Source organism: Pseudopodoces humilis, chromosome 7, assembly GCF_049639895.1.
Source record: "Pseudopodoces humilis isolate 2021_Gansu_Grassland_sample_001 chromosome 7, ASM4963989v1, whole genome shotgun sequence".
Classification (NCBI taxonomy): domain Eukaryota; kingdom Metazoa; phylum Chordata; class Aves; order Passeriformes; family Paridae; genus Pseudopodoces; species Pseudopodoces humilis.
Genome location: NC_142206.1, coordinates 40989957 through 41005073, shown reverse-complemented (window position 1 = coordinate 41005073; position 15117 = coordinate 40989957).

Below are 15117 nucleotides of genomic sequence, written 5' to 3'. Positions count from 1 at the left end.
CGTCAATGACGATGGGTTGGAACTCGATGATGTTTCAGCTCGTTTTCAGCCCAGGCCATTCCATGATTCCGTGAGAATAGGCTGCGGCCGAGGCCTCTGTGCCGCGCTGAGCCGGGCCCCGGCGGGCGGCACGGCCGGGGCTGTGCTGGCACCTGGCGGCCGGCGCGGGCACTGCCGGGCCCGCCGAGCGCCGTGTGAGGGGCAGAGCTCGGATGGCCCCGGCACCACCGCTCCCCGCCCTCCCACAGCCCCGGAGCAGGGGCCTGTGTTGCTTAGGCTTGGGTAGAGTTAATTTTGTTCCCACTGGCTGTGCTTTGGATTTGTGCTGAATTGAGAGATGTTTTTGTCGTTGTTGGGCAGGGCTTACACAGAGCCGAAGCCTTTTCTGCTTTCTGCACTGCTAAGCTGGTGAGGAAGTTGGGGGTCCAGGGGGTACTGGGAGGAGACACAGCCAGGACAGGTGACCCCAAGTGCCCAAAGGAATATTCCAGACCGTCTGACATCGTGCTCAGCATAGAAAGTGGGGGGAAGCAGGAGGAGAGGAGGGATGTTTGGAGTGATGGTGTTTGTCTTCCCAAGTCACTGTTATGTGTGATGGGGCCCTCCCTGCTCTCCTGGAGACCTGCCTGCCATGGGAAGCGGTGAATCAATTCCTTGTTTTGCTTTGCTTACATGTGTGGCTTTTGTTTTCTCTATTAAACTGTCTTTATTTCAACCCACAAATTTTCTACCCTTCCAGTTCTCTCCCTGACTGTGCTAGTAGGGGAGTGAGGAAGTTGCTGCCTGGGGCTTGATTGTTGGCTGGGGTCCATACCAACCCTAACCACAACAGCTTCTATGAAAATGTACCTCAGTGTTTAGCAATAGTCAAGAAACACTAATGACTTTTCAGGAATGATTAGGAAAAGAACAGAAAATCTCATAGTCTTATACCCCTGCATGTGCAAACTGGCCAGCATTTCAATGCTGCTCTTATTCTTCATCTCCAATCTGCATGTATTCCATAGGTGACGGTGGCACTGACTACAACTGCAAGGCAATTCTGGAAGAGTCAGAGGCATCAGAGGACACAGACCTGCTGGGGTAATGAGCTAAAGCCTTCTGAAGGTGATTACTGAGCAGACATTACCTATACTATCATGCCAACAGTCATCTTGACCTCTAATTAGGCACTGGAGCCACCTGAACTCTACCAAAGGTTTCAAGATATTTCAGTTTTTTTCTACATGGGAATTCTGTTGGGAAAGAGAGACTTACCAGATTGCAACTAGCTTCTTTCCACCGAAAGCTGATTTTCCCAAAGTGGCCAACATTTCCCAGTTCTTCAAGATTTTTGTTGTAAAGTCTATGTTGGCACTTGGTCACATGGCAGAATGTACTTCCTGTACATATTAAAATTTTCTAGATTCTATTTTTAAGTAAGTATTATTATATGCAGGGCTTTAATTCCTTCTTAAGAACTATAAAATGTATTTTTTATTGTTGCTATAAAAATATATGATATCTAAGCCATTTAAAATTGGTTATGTTGCTTGTCTTTCTAACATATGTTTTCCTGGTGGAGGTATTTTTATTTTTTTCTATCACATATAACTTTTTAAGCAACGTGAGCTGTAGCCTCTCATTAATTTATCTTTTTTCTCTTACAAAGGTCCTTGTGTCAGATCTGCTAAGGTGGCAGGGGATGACTGCATGGCCCTTACCTCAGTGTTTGTCCATGTGCTTTACCTCAAAAGGAGATAATAACAATATATGAGTGTCATAGTTTCCCAATTCTCCCTTTTTGCCTTCATCTTTGTAAGTGAGTTCATCACTGTCAGCATACAGAGCAAGACAGATTTGGGAACAAGGTTCAAAGGATCAATCCTTCCTTAGTGGAAAAAGACTAAACTGTATAGGAACCTGCTGTCTAATGGAACATCAGTTTCATTGTTACATGCAGTAACTGGAGCTCCCCAGTGTTGGGCCTCCCCAAACCCAGAGCTACTCTGAGCTTTCTTTCAGTGGTTCTCATACAATCTCATACTATCTTGCATTGTCTGACCTTGCTTCCTTGCTTCATTTTTATGGCTCTTCCCTCTCTTCCGCCTCAGTTTCCCCTTCCACAGGCTTCCATGCTGTCTCCTGGTCTTTTAAGTGACTATGGAAAATAAGTGAACCAGTGTTAATCTAGTAAACTGAACCTCCTCTGTCAGGTATCTTAAAGCTGCTGAGAGGATCTTGAGGAAACAGCCTGAGGTAGGAACAGTAAGGACAGCAAAGGTCACAACACTTCTGACTCTTGTCTGCAAGGTGAATATTACTGTTTCACACATGCTACAGTGCTAAAATGCATCAAGAAGCTAGATAAATATTAATTTTCCCCCTTATATCAACTCTACCACATTAATAACACCAGATGAAGTCTCTTCTGGCCACTAGGTTTCAGCAGTTTTATCTGCTTGCTGCTTAACCACAGTTCCGTAAGTTGTGTCTGAAGTGCTTGGGAATCCCATGTAACCTCTGACTCAAGATTAAGCAGGCTAAAGCACATCTAACAGCATGGATGCTTTTAGTATGGCACTGCTATATGTGAAGGAATAAAGACTGGACCCAACAAATTCATTTGTTTCTCTTTGAAAACATTAGGAGGTTAAGAGCAAAACTGGCCCACTGCTTCTAGCTTTAAAACTAGACTACAGCATATATTTAAACCCATTATTATGTGCTGAAGAATAGAAATATTTGGGCATGATTAACAAGGCTTTCAGCTGATGAGTCACACGTCAGAACTGACTGAAAATCTAGGGGGACTTTTGGGTCCAATGACAAGCAGTTTAGCCTGCAGCGACTGACAACCTCTTAGGAGCTTGCTGCTGAATGCTCAGGCTCTCAGAACTTGGACATGATTGCTACAGGCACTAAGAAGAGGCACTTTAAAGAGAATGAAAAGTTCTGTAGTTTGAAGGAGGTTTTCCAGGGAAAAGTAGGTCTCCTAAGAAGAAGAATCAGAGAGAAGGCAAAAAAAAACCCCCAAGAGTCCCTGAGGATGGAGGAAAAGTTCTGACAGCACAGATATGCTGTCTTTGCAAATCTTACTCTGGCTGCAGGGGGGATAGTGTTGAGCTGATGCTTCTCATCTTAGATTTAGAATGAAAATGCCATTCATCTCTGAGATTCCTGCAAGATTCTCATGGCAAATTTATCAAATTGGAAAATAAGACTTGTAGTTTGATTCAACAGAACTTCTAAGCATACAAGGTGTTTTTCATTTGCCTTGTCCTTTTATAAATAATGGACTGGTCAAAAACATACATCCCTTCACATCCTAAGATGAATAAGGTTATGTTTATTTGGTGTCAAGCTGAATTAAAAAAAGAAAAACTAGGGGTCATTCACCTGTAATCCACAACTGCTGTCTGATTCCAGTTTAGATTGTGCACTAGTTCACCAATTTGGACTCAGTTCAGTGGGATGCTTTGTTGGTAAGAGAAGTGCTAGGAAACCTGGCTAATTTTAAGCAGAAAAATTCTCCATATCAGAACCGGGCCTGGCTGTCTTTTAATAGGCGAGCAGATGGCCTGGTGCATGGAGGAAGAGAGGCAGAAAAAACCCATAATGGTGGTGCGCAGGCAATTTATGCCTTTTTATTTTATTTTATTTTTATTTGCTTTTTTAAAAGAACATCATGTTTGACTGACCATTGCTACTTATTCCAAGCATCACAGTGGTTTTGGCAGGAAGACAACTGTCTACTCCATTGTACAAGTGAGGGTTTAGATGCCTATTTTTCACTTTCCCATAGCAGTAAGACATAAGAATCTATCAGTGGATGTCTGTGATATTCTAAAGCGGGTCTGTTACCATTTATGCTGTCTGCAGTATTTATTGGGTGTTGTGGCATTTCTGTTGGTCTCATTCTAGGCTCACATTTTGCTATGAGTGAATTTTGCCTTTTAGTCTTGGCAATCACAGAATAGTCTGTGTTGGAAGGAACCCAGAAGCATCATGTCACTAGCAAAGCTGGCCGGTGGCTGTGCTGCAGCAGAAAGGTTTCCCTAGAGCAGTACCCTCACAGAAAGGCATTCTGGTCATGCTTTCAGAGGCACACCTGCATCATGGCTTTTCAGAAGGCTGCCAAAGAAATCTTTGTTTCTGTCCTTATCAATATCTCCAAAGAAGTTCTCAGAGTTGTAGGTTGTGCTCTTTCAAACAGTTGTATTGGAAGCAGAGATAAAACATGGGCATGCCCATGAAACAGCCACTGACACCTGCCTCCAGCTCTTCTCTTATTCTTCCATCACCTTGCTTATATTCAGCCCATCACTGAGAGATATAAGTTTTCAGTTCCTTGTGCAGTCAGCCTTTGTCAGAACAAAGACTTTTGTTCAGGTTAATTCCATTCTTCTCAGTTATACCTTCTTCTCCCCCACCTTGAAACAAGACTCAGTAGTAAGCCTGGCTTTTTTTTCCTTATAATTGCATATGGTTATTTGGTCCTCATCTCAGCAGCCACTGCTTGGCTAGGCTGTCTAATCCAGACAGTTCTGTCCCCTAGATCTCTGATCACTTTAGTTATTCTTCTCTGAATTCTGCTTCTGTTTGAATGAGGATACCTGAATACCATAATGGCTATTAAAAACTGCAAAGCATGGTAGTGCAAGTGCCGCTAGCTGTGAAGCACAGTGGCGTTGTTTGATGTGAGCTAACAGCCCAAGCTTTTGCTTAAGTTCGTCTGAAACCTTATCCACAGCTAATTCTCACCCAGTTAGCTGAAAATCTGCACAGCAGTTAAGAAGCATGGTGAAGCTGGTAGTGCAAAAGTGTTATTTAGCTCAGCAAGGCTCAACTGCTCGCCTTGGCTTCCAGAAAGGAGGACAGCACCATCTGCTGATATCCATGGAAACTGCAAACCTTGAAAAGCTGAGTAATGTCTATTTCAGCTAGTAAATAACCATACATATCCTTGTAATACCGTATCCTACTTTTATGAAGTACATTAATTTTGATGCTTGAGCAAAACTGTCAGAGAAGGGTTCTATGAAAGTCAGCTACTAGGATGGGCTTGTGATGAGGATGGACACTCATTTGGATCATACTTGAAATCAATCCATTTGTTTTACACTGTGAGCAAATACCTATTCACGTTCCCTTTTTTCCCCTCAGTGCTCTAAGATCCCGAGGTAATAACTTCTCCAGAAGATCAAAGGCTTTGCTTAGTCAGTCTGTGTGTACTGAGATGTGTGAACATTGTGATTCTCTTTGTGCATTTACTTTTCTGAAGGAACTTAGCTGAATTTCTTACTTGAAAGAAAATGTACCCCTTTGTATCTCCATCCCTCCAAGTGTCTGCAGCATGTGTACTTCCATGGCATTTGGATGCTGTTTGGGATCTTGGTGATACAGCCTTTGACCTTACTGTAGATGACTGTGGATGCTAACTCTGAAACAGAGAGCACGGTGCCGGTGGAAATTGCAGGCCGCATAGCTTTCTTAGTCTTGCCTGAGAAAGTGGCCTGGGAAATCATAGGGAGGAATAAAAACAATCCTCAGAGACAGAAAACAGCCTTGCAGGTGCTGTTTGTCTGTTCCTTGTTTTCTTGCAAAAGAAAGTTGAGGGGTGGTGAACCCCACTGACCAATGGTGGTGATGTGTTAGCTTACTAACCAATAAGAGTTTCTTTTCTGTACTTTTCATGTATCGGTCTATGAAAAAGACCTGAGGTAATAAACTGAGAGAAAATTCTCCTGATTGACTCCCAAGAGAGTCTGTGTTGTTCTTCTCGCGATTCCTAATAGAGCGACAGATGACATCTAGTTCAGGATGCATTTGACACACCAAATCCTGCAACTTGATGAAAGTTTCATTCACCAACTTATTGTGTTATATAGGGCAAAGAAGGTGCAGTCAGTATGGACACCCAGAGAACAACAAAGCCTTTCTTGTGTTCATAAATACATTAGCCATTCTCTCCTAAGGATGGTGCCTTCTGCTATCTCTGCTCTTCACTTTCAGGAAACTCCTGGAGACCAAACTGTAAATAAGTTTTTATCTTTCTCTTTTTCCATATCTGAGACCGAAAAATATTTACTAATTTGTGTAGAAATTAGTTTAATGCAAGGTAGGTGTTCATTAGTAAATGTCTGTGCCAGAGACCTCTGATTTTCGGCAATTCAAGTGATGTTCATCCCTGAGACAGTCCTAAATGGGTCTCCTCTCCATTCTATGAAGACACAGACTGCAAGTTGAACAGTTAATGGCCACAAAGTGCCATAGAGTTCTGAAGAATCAAAATCACCTGAGGCCTTAAAGGATTAGTATCTCCAGCAATGGAGCTTTATAGCCCACAAGAAAGATGATCTTCTCTGGGAAGGGGGCAGGTGTCTCCAGATGAACAGAACTTTTGGAAAAGCTCTGCTTCATTGTGTAACCCTAAGGAGTTCCAGTCAGCAGAAGAAGGCCCAACATTTGTTTTTTTCCTAAGTTTTTCAAACATGGCAGTGAGAGTGTTTCAGAGCTCATGTTGTAAGTTTTATGCATATACTGAATGGGCAGTAGCACAGTGTCCTGATTCAGAGGTTTGAGATGTTAGAAGGTAAGCTGTCAATGCAAATATTATTGATGCCACTGTAAATTATTCCTCTAAATTTAAGTTACAATAAATTTTACTTTGTATTGATTGATCTCATAAAGACACGGCTATGATTTTGCTCATACCTATGATGACAGGGGATTGTTAATGTATTATGTTAGCTATATACTTAATTTTTGAAAGTTTCAAGGCAGCTCAGGAAATTTATGAAAACTTTTGTTTCTGTTATTGTGAGAGGTTCAAGCACTGTATTTTTCCCTAAAGTTTATTTATAGTTTGCCAATGCATTCTTACAGCTTCTTTTTGGAAACTTAAGATCTACTCTTCTGCAGATCTGTCTACAAGCTTATTATCTACTGTGCAATAAGCTCTTGACTGTTACTAAAACCCAGTCTTGAACCAGTCTGGGTCCAGCTGGGTTTATTAGCTTTCATTCAGCACCAAGGGTTTGATGGATGTGGAGTGGCTCTCTGAAGAAGCCATTCCAACATCCTTGCACTATGGACAGCAGCAGTGACCTACTCCTGGGAATGCAGCACAGGAAAGTTCGAGCTGCCTTTAAGGCTACTGGCTCTCACCAGGGTTGCCAGCCTGGTTTAAGCCCATGACAAAGCTGGTGGACTGCCAGTGTAGCAGCATAGCCAAAGCACCATGTCTGGCCTAACAAACAGTGCTGGGGTCAGGCATCACCTGGAGGGAGCCAGCTTGGGCATCTCTGCACATTTGTCAGTTCAGTCCAGAAAAACAACACACAGGCAGCTGAAAGGCAACAGTAGTTTCTCATGTACTGTAATGCTGAAGATGAGCATGTGCTGGCTACTTTGATTCATGATTTCTGAAAGTATTTGGCTGTCAGTATCTGCAATTTGGAACCCTATAAAGAAAAGATTATAAAAAGAATGTAGGGAACAGTCATGCTTAGAAATCTTGTCAGAAGGAATAAACTGTTGTTAAAAATGTGCTTTTCTATTGCTTCACCATTGCTATTACTGTCAAACTCATGCAAAGGTTTCTAGATATCCTTATTCCAAATTCTTCTTGTAGACGCACTAATTATTCATTCTTTAGAAGTCAAGATAAACACACATCACTGAGAAAAGGGGCAGAAAAGGCTTTTATTTATGTCTTCCCTTAAGTTTCCTGTAAATGACTAACACCTTTACTAATTTTGCAAATATTTAAGACAATATAAGGTCTTTTGGCACTGTATATTTACAATTACTCAGTATTGAAATGCAAGACTCCCTACATCACAGGTGGAATGAAATCTGTCAGACAGATTAGATGCTTACCTACAAGCATTTGATTGGGATACTGAAATGTCATTGTAAATTTATGTCATTGACCATTTATCTTGTGAAATGCCAGGTTATTTAGACTTTTGCAAGGGTGAGGTGAAGACAATAACTGTTAACCCTAAAAAGCAGATTCATAGTGAGATTTAGGTTGAAGATTAACTTCTTGCCTCAGAGTTTCTGAAGTGTTTCCCTTTAAATAAATGCATTTCAATGATCTCTTTTAATTGTTCAGAATTTAGCTAAAATTTATTATTTTTCCCAATTTTATTGTTTAGATTATTAGTAATAAAACTAGCAGGACCATGTCTACTGTAATGCAGTCCTTTGCACTCATACAGTCTGGTTTAGTTTTCCTTTGCAGAAAGAGGCCTGACTCCTTGCAGACTTGGAAGATAATTCTCTTTGATCTTAATTTATGCAGAAAAAAATCTTTACCCTAGAGGAATGCCTGTTCTTCACATGATCTCTGCTGAAAGTACTTGATACTCTCAGGAAAGACATGGATGAATATTATTTATTCTGCTTATTTTTAGTTTCTTTCATTAACATAGTAACAAAGAAGCACATGCAGATGTAACTTAGATACAACTCATTACATGAGTGTCCAAAACTGCCCATCAACTTTATTTTTAGTTTGTTTCAAGTGTGAACATAATATTTACATTCCAAGTCCAAAATTTAATTTTTGTGGAAGCTCTCTTTCCTTTAATCACTGTGCTCCCAAACATGGATGGAGGGCCCTGAGACCCCCGATGCCTTCTGTAACCACTCCAATGAAGAACCAGTGGATGGATGGGAAAACCAGGATTGGACTAATACATAGCCAGGTGTCTCCCCCGTGTTGATCTGCAATACAACCCCTGCCCTCACTCAGGAACTTAGGAGCATTTCTCAGCCTCCTATTTTAGAAGCAATAGAGGCAGCACACAAGGTTACAACAATAGGTATCATGCTCTCACCTTGCTACAGAGTATACTAAGATTTGGTCTGTTTGGTTTCTTTTTGCTTCCTAACAGCCTTTTAATGTTTGATTTGCATTTTTTAAAATATAATTGCTTTGCTTTCAATGCCTTGAAGCATACATCTTCTATTCCTCAGACCCACGATGGAGTATCAAAGCACTTAACAGTGTCTAGCATCTTAGGCTACCCTGGCGAAAGACAGCTCAGGGGATAAATAGAAATCACCCTCCAGTGGTAATTCACTCCTTGTTCTAGTTCTGCTGTTAGAAAATGGAAGGGAGTGAAACGTGAAACTATAAGCACCTCTCCAGAGCTAGACCAAAGCCAGATTCTGCATGGCTCCTGGAAGTGTTGTGAAATGCTAGCCTTTTTTATAAATGACTGTGCATAAATAAAACAAACAGCAAGTGGCAAAACAGTCTTGGAAAGGGGCAGTTTTATGATCCACCCACTTCCTAAAAATGCATAGTGTATGGTCCTGGAGTCTTGAATTTGGAGGGAGATACGTTCTTTCTGATGGTTGTGACTAGAGCAGTGGCATTTTCTTTGGTCAGGGGATTACTGGCCATCTGTAAAATAAGAAACATAGATCTAGACATGGTGAGAATGAGGATGTCATGTCTAGCAGAGGGCATGCTCTCAAGAATGACCCTTTCTTCCCATTCTTCAGCAGGCATATGGAAAAACTGCGGTCCCTTTCAATGGGTTATTCATCCTATCTGGTCTCTGTCCCACAAAAGTCTGCAAGCTTTCAAGTCAAGTGGAGTTACCTTCTCAGTTTCTCTCTGTCTCCTAGTGTGAAACTCCATATATCAGGTTCTTTACATCTGTCATGCAGAAGGATGTGATGTGGATCATATTCAGTCGTGTGATGGGGAGAGGCTGAGGCAGTGGGCTACATTTCAATGTGTACTTGCTGGTAGGGCCCCTCTGGATGGAGTTGTGCCCCTTGGGACATTTCCCATTCACTTGGCTCCTCTTGGCAGCACAGAAGATCAGAACTCATGCTGGTCTGCCTGCTACAAGGTATGGCTATCTGGCATTACAGGGTTGGCACTGCTGTGTGCCTCTTTTAGTGCATGAACATCATCTCTCCCCCACCTTGGACCTCACGTGCAGTCCCCACTCCCAAGATTAGAAAGAAAAGTTTCTTTGTTAACGTTGGCCAGCAGAAGACATGTTCTTGTTCAGGCCCTTTGTGCTATCAGCTCCTATGACGATCTGAGTGGCTACAGAGAGAGAGGAATGCCTCTGGGTGAGATAGTGACTTTACCTTAAACCTGGATAAGAGCAAGGCACACAGACACGTTTATTTACATAATCTGAAACAGCAGGCCCAAAGACTGGTGTGGTTGCAGTGATTTACAAAGACAGGGGTGTCCAGGGACAGGTCTGAGACATTAACATCTTGAAAGATGCCCCTCAACCACCATAGTGTCATTTGCAGGCTCTCAGGACGGTGATGTTAGATCTAGCTGAGAATGCAGCTCATAAGCGAGCTGACTTTTCTGAGCTGAATTCCTAGAGTCTGATCTTGGATTGAGAAGGTGTCTTAGCTCTCAATTCTCACCTCTGGAGGTATCTTAGCTGGTTATTCAGTTTTGCCCTTTCAGGGATTATTGACCCCTGTTTTACTAGAAAACAGTTTTGGCTTTCTTTTGCCAGGGCTGGTTAATACTCCTCTGTTTTAGGTACTGCTGTGTCATTGCCCTGTTGTGGCAATGACAGTTTATCCTGTGCTTGAAGAAATTCTTAGCAAATCATTTACATTGTGAAGCAGAAAGGTAGAGAGAGGGAGGATTTCTTATATTAATAGACACTGCCTGTTTTTCTCACTATGAAAAATGGCCGGGGTCTCCTTGCCACATTTAAAATATCAAGATTTGCTCTACTTATGTTTGATAAGCAGAGGAGAGGAATTCAGCTTCATACGATAGCTGTGCCCAGCTGTACATGTGCCAATGCAAATTCACATGCATAACACACCTCAAGGTGTAAGTTCTACTTAGAGCAGCGTATGTGTGAATTCATTTGTGTCTGCTGTGACAGTGGGAGGGATAGGACTTGCTGCCAACACTTGCTTCACATTCTCTGAGAGAATTTCTCATCCAAATTTTCCATGTATGGAAGGCTGGATGGAGGCAGATGGTGAATTTAGTTGACTTAAAAATATTCCTTTTAGAAACAAAACAGAAAGAAACAGGTTCTGCAGTAATCTCTGCTGCTCCTGCTTCAAGTGAGCTGGAAGGAGAGAAGAGATGTAAAACCTTGAAATTTGGAGAGGCATTTCTGTGGACTAGGAAGTTCAAAAGTTTTAGAACTCTGTGCTGCCTGCAGGCTTTTTCAAGGCAGAAGCCCATTGCCTTTCCCTTGCTTCAGTTTTAATTGTTCCATATTTTAAAGATATGGACTTCAATTAGAAAAGGGAACATATCAGAGGAAATACTGAACCAGGAGAAGGAAGATGTTAATGAAATGGAAGGCATTGCATTATTGAGATGCTCAAGGAACACTGGATACTCAGAGCACATACTTGTGGCCATTAAGGTAGCAGGTGTGTGGAACATACTGAGGGAAGAAGGGCATTCAGATATTCATGTAAGTTTTTGTCAGTGTAGTAACAGCACCCAAGATTACTGAAATACTAATTTGTTTGCTTTTCCTCTGAAGGACTGCTAGCACACTCGGGTTCTCACTTTGTCTGACCAGACAGATTAGGCAGCTTAGTTTTATTCCTTCCTGGTCTGTGTCTCTTGCTGCTTACTGTGCAATGGCTAAAACCATTAGGTTTGGGCTACTTATGAAAAACAGAAGTAGCTCCTGAACTTTGCAGTAAAAAGAAACAACAGGTCCAATCCTATGGGATTTTAGCAGAGTGTAATTTTCTGCTTTATATGCCCTGAGGGATTTCTCTTTCAGCTTCTTCCTCTCTGACAGACTGCTCTGTTACTGTGGTTTCTCATGCTGCATGTGTGTTCTGTTCCCATACATGACCCATAGTTGATAGTCACCTGTGGTGACGAAGGTGAGCCTGTGACCCAGCCAGAAAGCTCTGGATCTGGGTGCCCTGATTTTTGTACTACCCATCAGGTCATGGGGCATTCTTGGTAAAGAAGGAAATGCATGTTCACTGTGCCGGCACCATCTAGCTCCCCAGCGCCTGTACTCCTGTGTCCTGGTTTTTGACCAGGATAGAGTCAATTTCTTTGCAGTAGCCATGAGGGGGCAGAGCCTGGACCCCCATGGGCATGTCTAGGTTGTTATTGTCACCACCTCATGCCACCGACAGGGTTGGAAATGCGGGACTCTCACCTCCAGGAGGAAGGTGGGCGTGACTTGCAGTCCAGGAAAAACAGGGGCACAGAGAATCCATCGTTCCTTCTTTCGGGATTATGCCATGTCAAGTCAGTTGGTGAGCATTTTTTGCATGTAAATCATGCTCTTTTTGTATAATTTTGTTTTGAACATTGTTGTTTTTACTGTTCATTTTCTTATCTCATTATCTCATTGCTGTTTCCAGTAAATTGTTCCACTCTCAACTCGTAATCTCTGCCTTTTTTCTCTCTCACTGGAGGGGTTGTGGTTTTGTCATGGTGTCCTGGGGTGACTTTATGATACTGGTATCCCCAATCGTCTGGTTTATGTTATATATTAAGTTCTGCACCTTTAAGACTGGCTCTGAAAGCGAGAGTGGGGGGAAGAAGAAGCACGCAATTTGTGTTAAGGAAAAACATCACTCTCACACATCCCGCGCCTGGACTGTGGTGTCTGCAGCACGGACAGACAGCGGGACAGAGCTTCTCTCTGGCTTTTAGTTAGTTCTAGCTAGCTGAGGCAGAGGAGTTCCCTGGACCTTTGGTTTTATTTTTCCTTTTTTTTCTTAGATCTGTGCAAGCCTGCTCTGGGCTGAACACCCAGCCAAACCCCGGGAGCTCACGTCTGTGGCCCACCGGGGCCTGGGCCTCGGCACTTTCCAGCGCCGGAGGGACTGATAAGAACCTGAGAGAGCCGAGCTACACCACATGAAAAGGACTTCCTAGATTTGCCATCCCATCGAACAGCGAGAGGTTTTATTATTTAATATTATTCAATTTCTGTTAAATAAACAGCTTTTTCCACTTCTCTCCAATAAATTTTTTTCCTTTCCTGGACCAGTTGGTGGGGAGGGGTCATTTCCCTGGAGAAACCCCCATTTAGAGTTTTCCTCCCTAATTTGCCCTAAACTAGGACAAATACAGTTTTTGGCGCCCAACTTGGGGCAAAAAAGTGGAAAAACATGTACTGATAGTTGGTTGTTTTTTTGGTTGTATTTATTCTGTATTGAGATAAAGCAGTCAGTAGCCATGTTGTTTGGATGCATAATATCTCTCAGGGTGGAGGCCTTCATGTGGATCTGGTCCCTAGAATTTTTTGAGGTTTTAATACCTGTCTTTTCCCTCTTTTACAGTAGAGGGGTACGGATTAGAATGGTTATTGTGCTGGGCTTGGTGATAATTATTTATAGGAAGTTCATAGAACTACTGAAGTTTCTGTCAGGTATGTTTGGCTTATGGTTTCTTCGCCCGACCCTGCCTTCCAGTCCCAGTAGCACATTTTGGGAGTTTATTGGTAATTGCACCCAGTTTGTTAGAGGAAGAGCAGGGGATGAGGCTTTTCAGCCTTTTCTTTCCTTCTTCTGCTTTGAATCTGTTATGTCCCTCTTTGAGAATATCCAGTTTCCCCTGAGTGTCAAGGATACCACTTTCCTGGTAGTTCAGCTGTTAAGCTTCCTCTATATGGTCTGCAACTTCTCTAGAGTGAGGGCTGAGATATCCAGAGGAGCCAATGAAACCGCTGCCCCAGAAGTAGACTCAGGTGTGGGAAATCCTGAGTGGTGTAGAGAATGGGAGAGAATGGGCCGAACTCTGAAGAAATTTTCTGATCCCCCAGTCTGGGAATTTTTACGTGAACAAATTCAGAACCCAGATGAAGTAGGGAAAAGTGTAGAGTTGTAGAGAAAAGTGGTGGAGTTTCTAGCAGTATTTAATTCCATACCACCCACATCATGGGAGGGGTGTGGGTTCAGCAACAGGAAGCTGGAGCTGGAAGGGTCACCATCTTTTCCTGGGATTGGGCTCAGGGGTGTGCAGGTTTTGGGGTCAGCCTGGTGAAGCTAGCCCCTCTCTGCCTGTCCTGAAATGAGCTCCTGAAAGGAGCTGTCCTCCTTTCTCAGAGAACACCTTGTGGCTGAGGTTCAGCTCCTTCACTTTTTAATTGCTCTACAGAGAGACAAATATGCAGAGGTAATGTGATCTTCCGGCCAGATGCCATACAAAGGCACCCACTTGAGGATGAAAAAGAGGGATATCAGACACATTGAAATCTTTAGCGCATGGAGATTGTTGCACTGCGTGTCCCCAAATGGACATATAACATCACAGTGATTATTTTCCCAAACATCAAAAGCAATAGGACTTTGTGCTGTGCAAACTTCTCTCATACAGCGCATGTCTGGCCTGCAATACATCCTGCAATTCTGTTCCTGTCCCTATTGTACTCCCATTGTCCCATGACAAAGAGCTCTTTCTGGTAACAGATCAAGGCTTTGATCAGGGCAGCTTCTGAAGGTACCAAATGATTAAGAGGCTTTGAGACAGGAACTATCCAGAGAAGTCAAGACTCTCCAGTAAAAATATTTACTGGAGGATTGCAAACTTTTATGAAGTTGTGTTCTCTTACATGGTTCTGAAGGTTTGTTTCTCAGCCAGACACACACAGCTATCCTGAAAAAATGTTGATGCAGTTCATCCAGCACTGTGTCCTCTCAGCCTCTTATTTCTGAACTAAGCACTTAGCAGAATTATGCCAGGAAATCATGTGGGTCTTGCCAATGGAAATCACGCCAAGTGAGGGATGCAAATAAACTTGGATTTCAGGTAACTCATTATTAATGCCTCAGCAAAGTATGGTGCAGTCTCCAAAGTAGTTTCATGGGGAAGAAAAGTATGTTAACTATGCACTGATCTCTCCTTTGGTGCTGTGCTGGGGTCTGCAGAAAGATGTGCTTTTAGGTAAAAGCTCCAGTCCATCACAGTCCATTTCCAGCTGTAAAATGTTGTGGTGGGTTGACCTTGGCTGGACACCAGGTGCTCACCAAACCTATCACTCCCCTCCTCTGCAGAACCGGGGAGAAAATAAGACAGAAAATGCCCTTTTAAATCAAGATAAAGGCAATTTAATAAGGCGAAAGAAAAGGTCACACACTAAAGCAAAAGAAAAGAAAATATTTATTCTCTATTTCCCATCA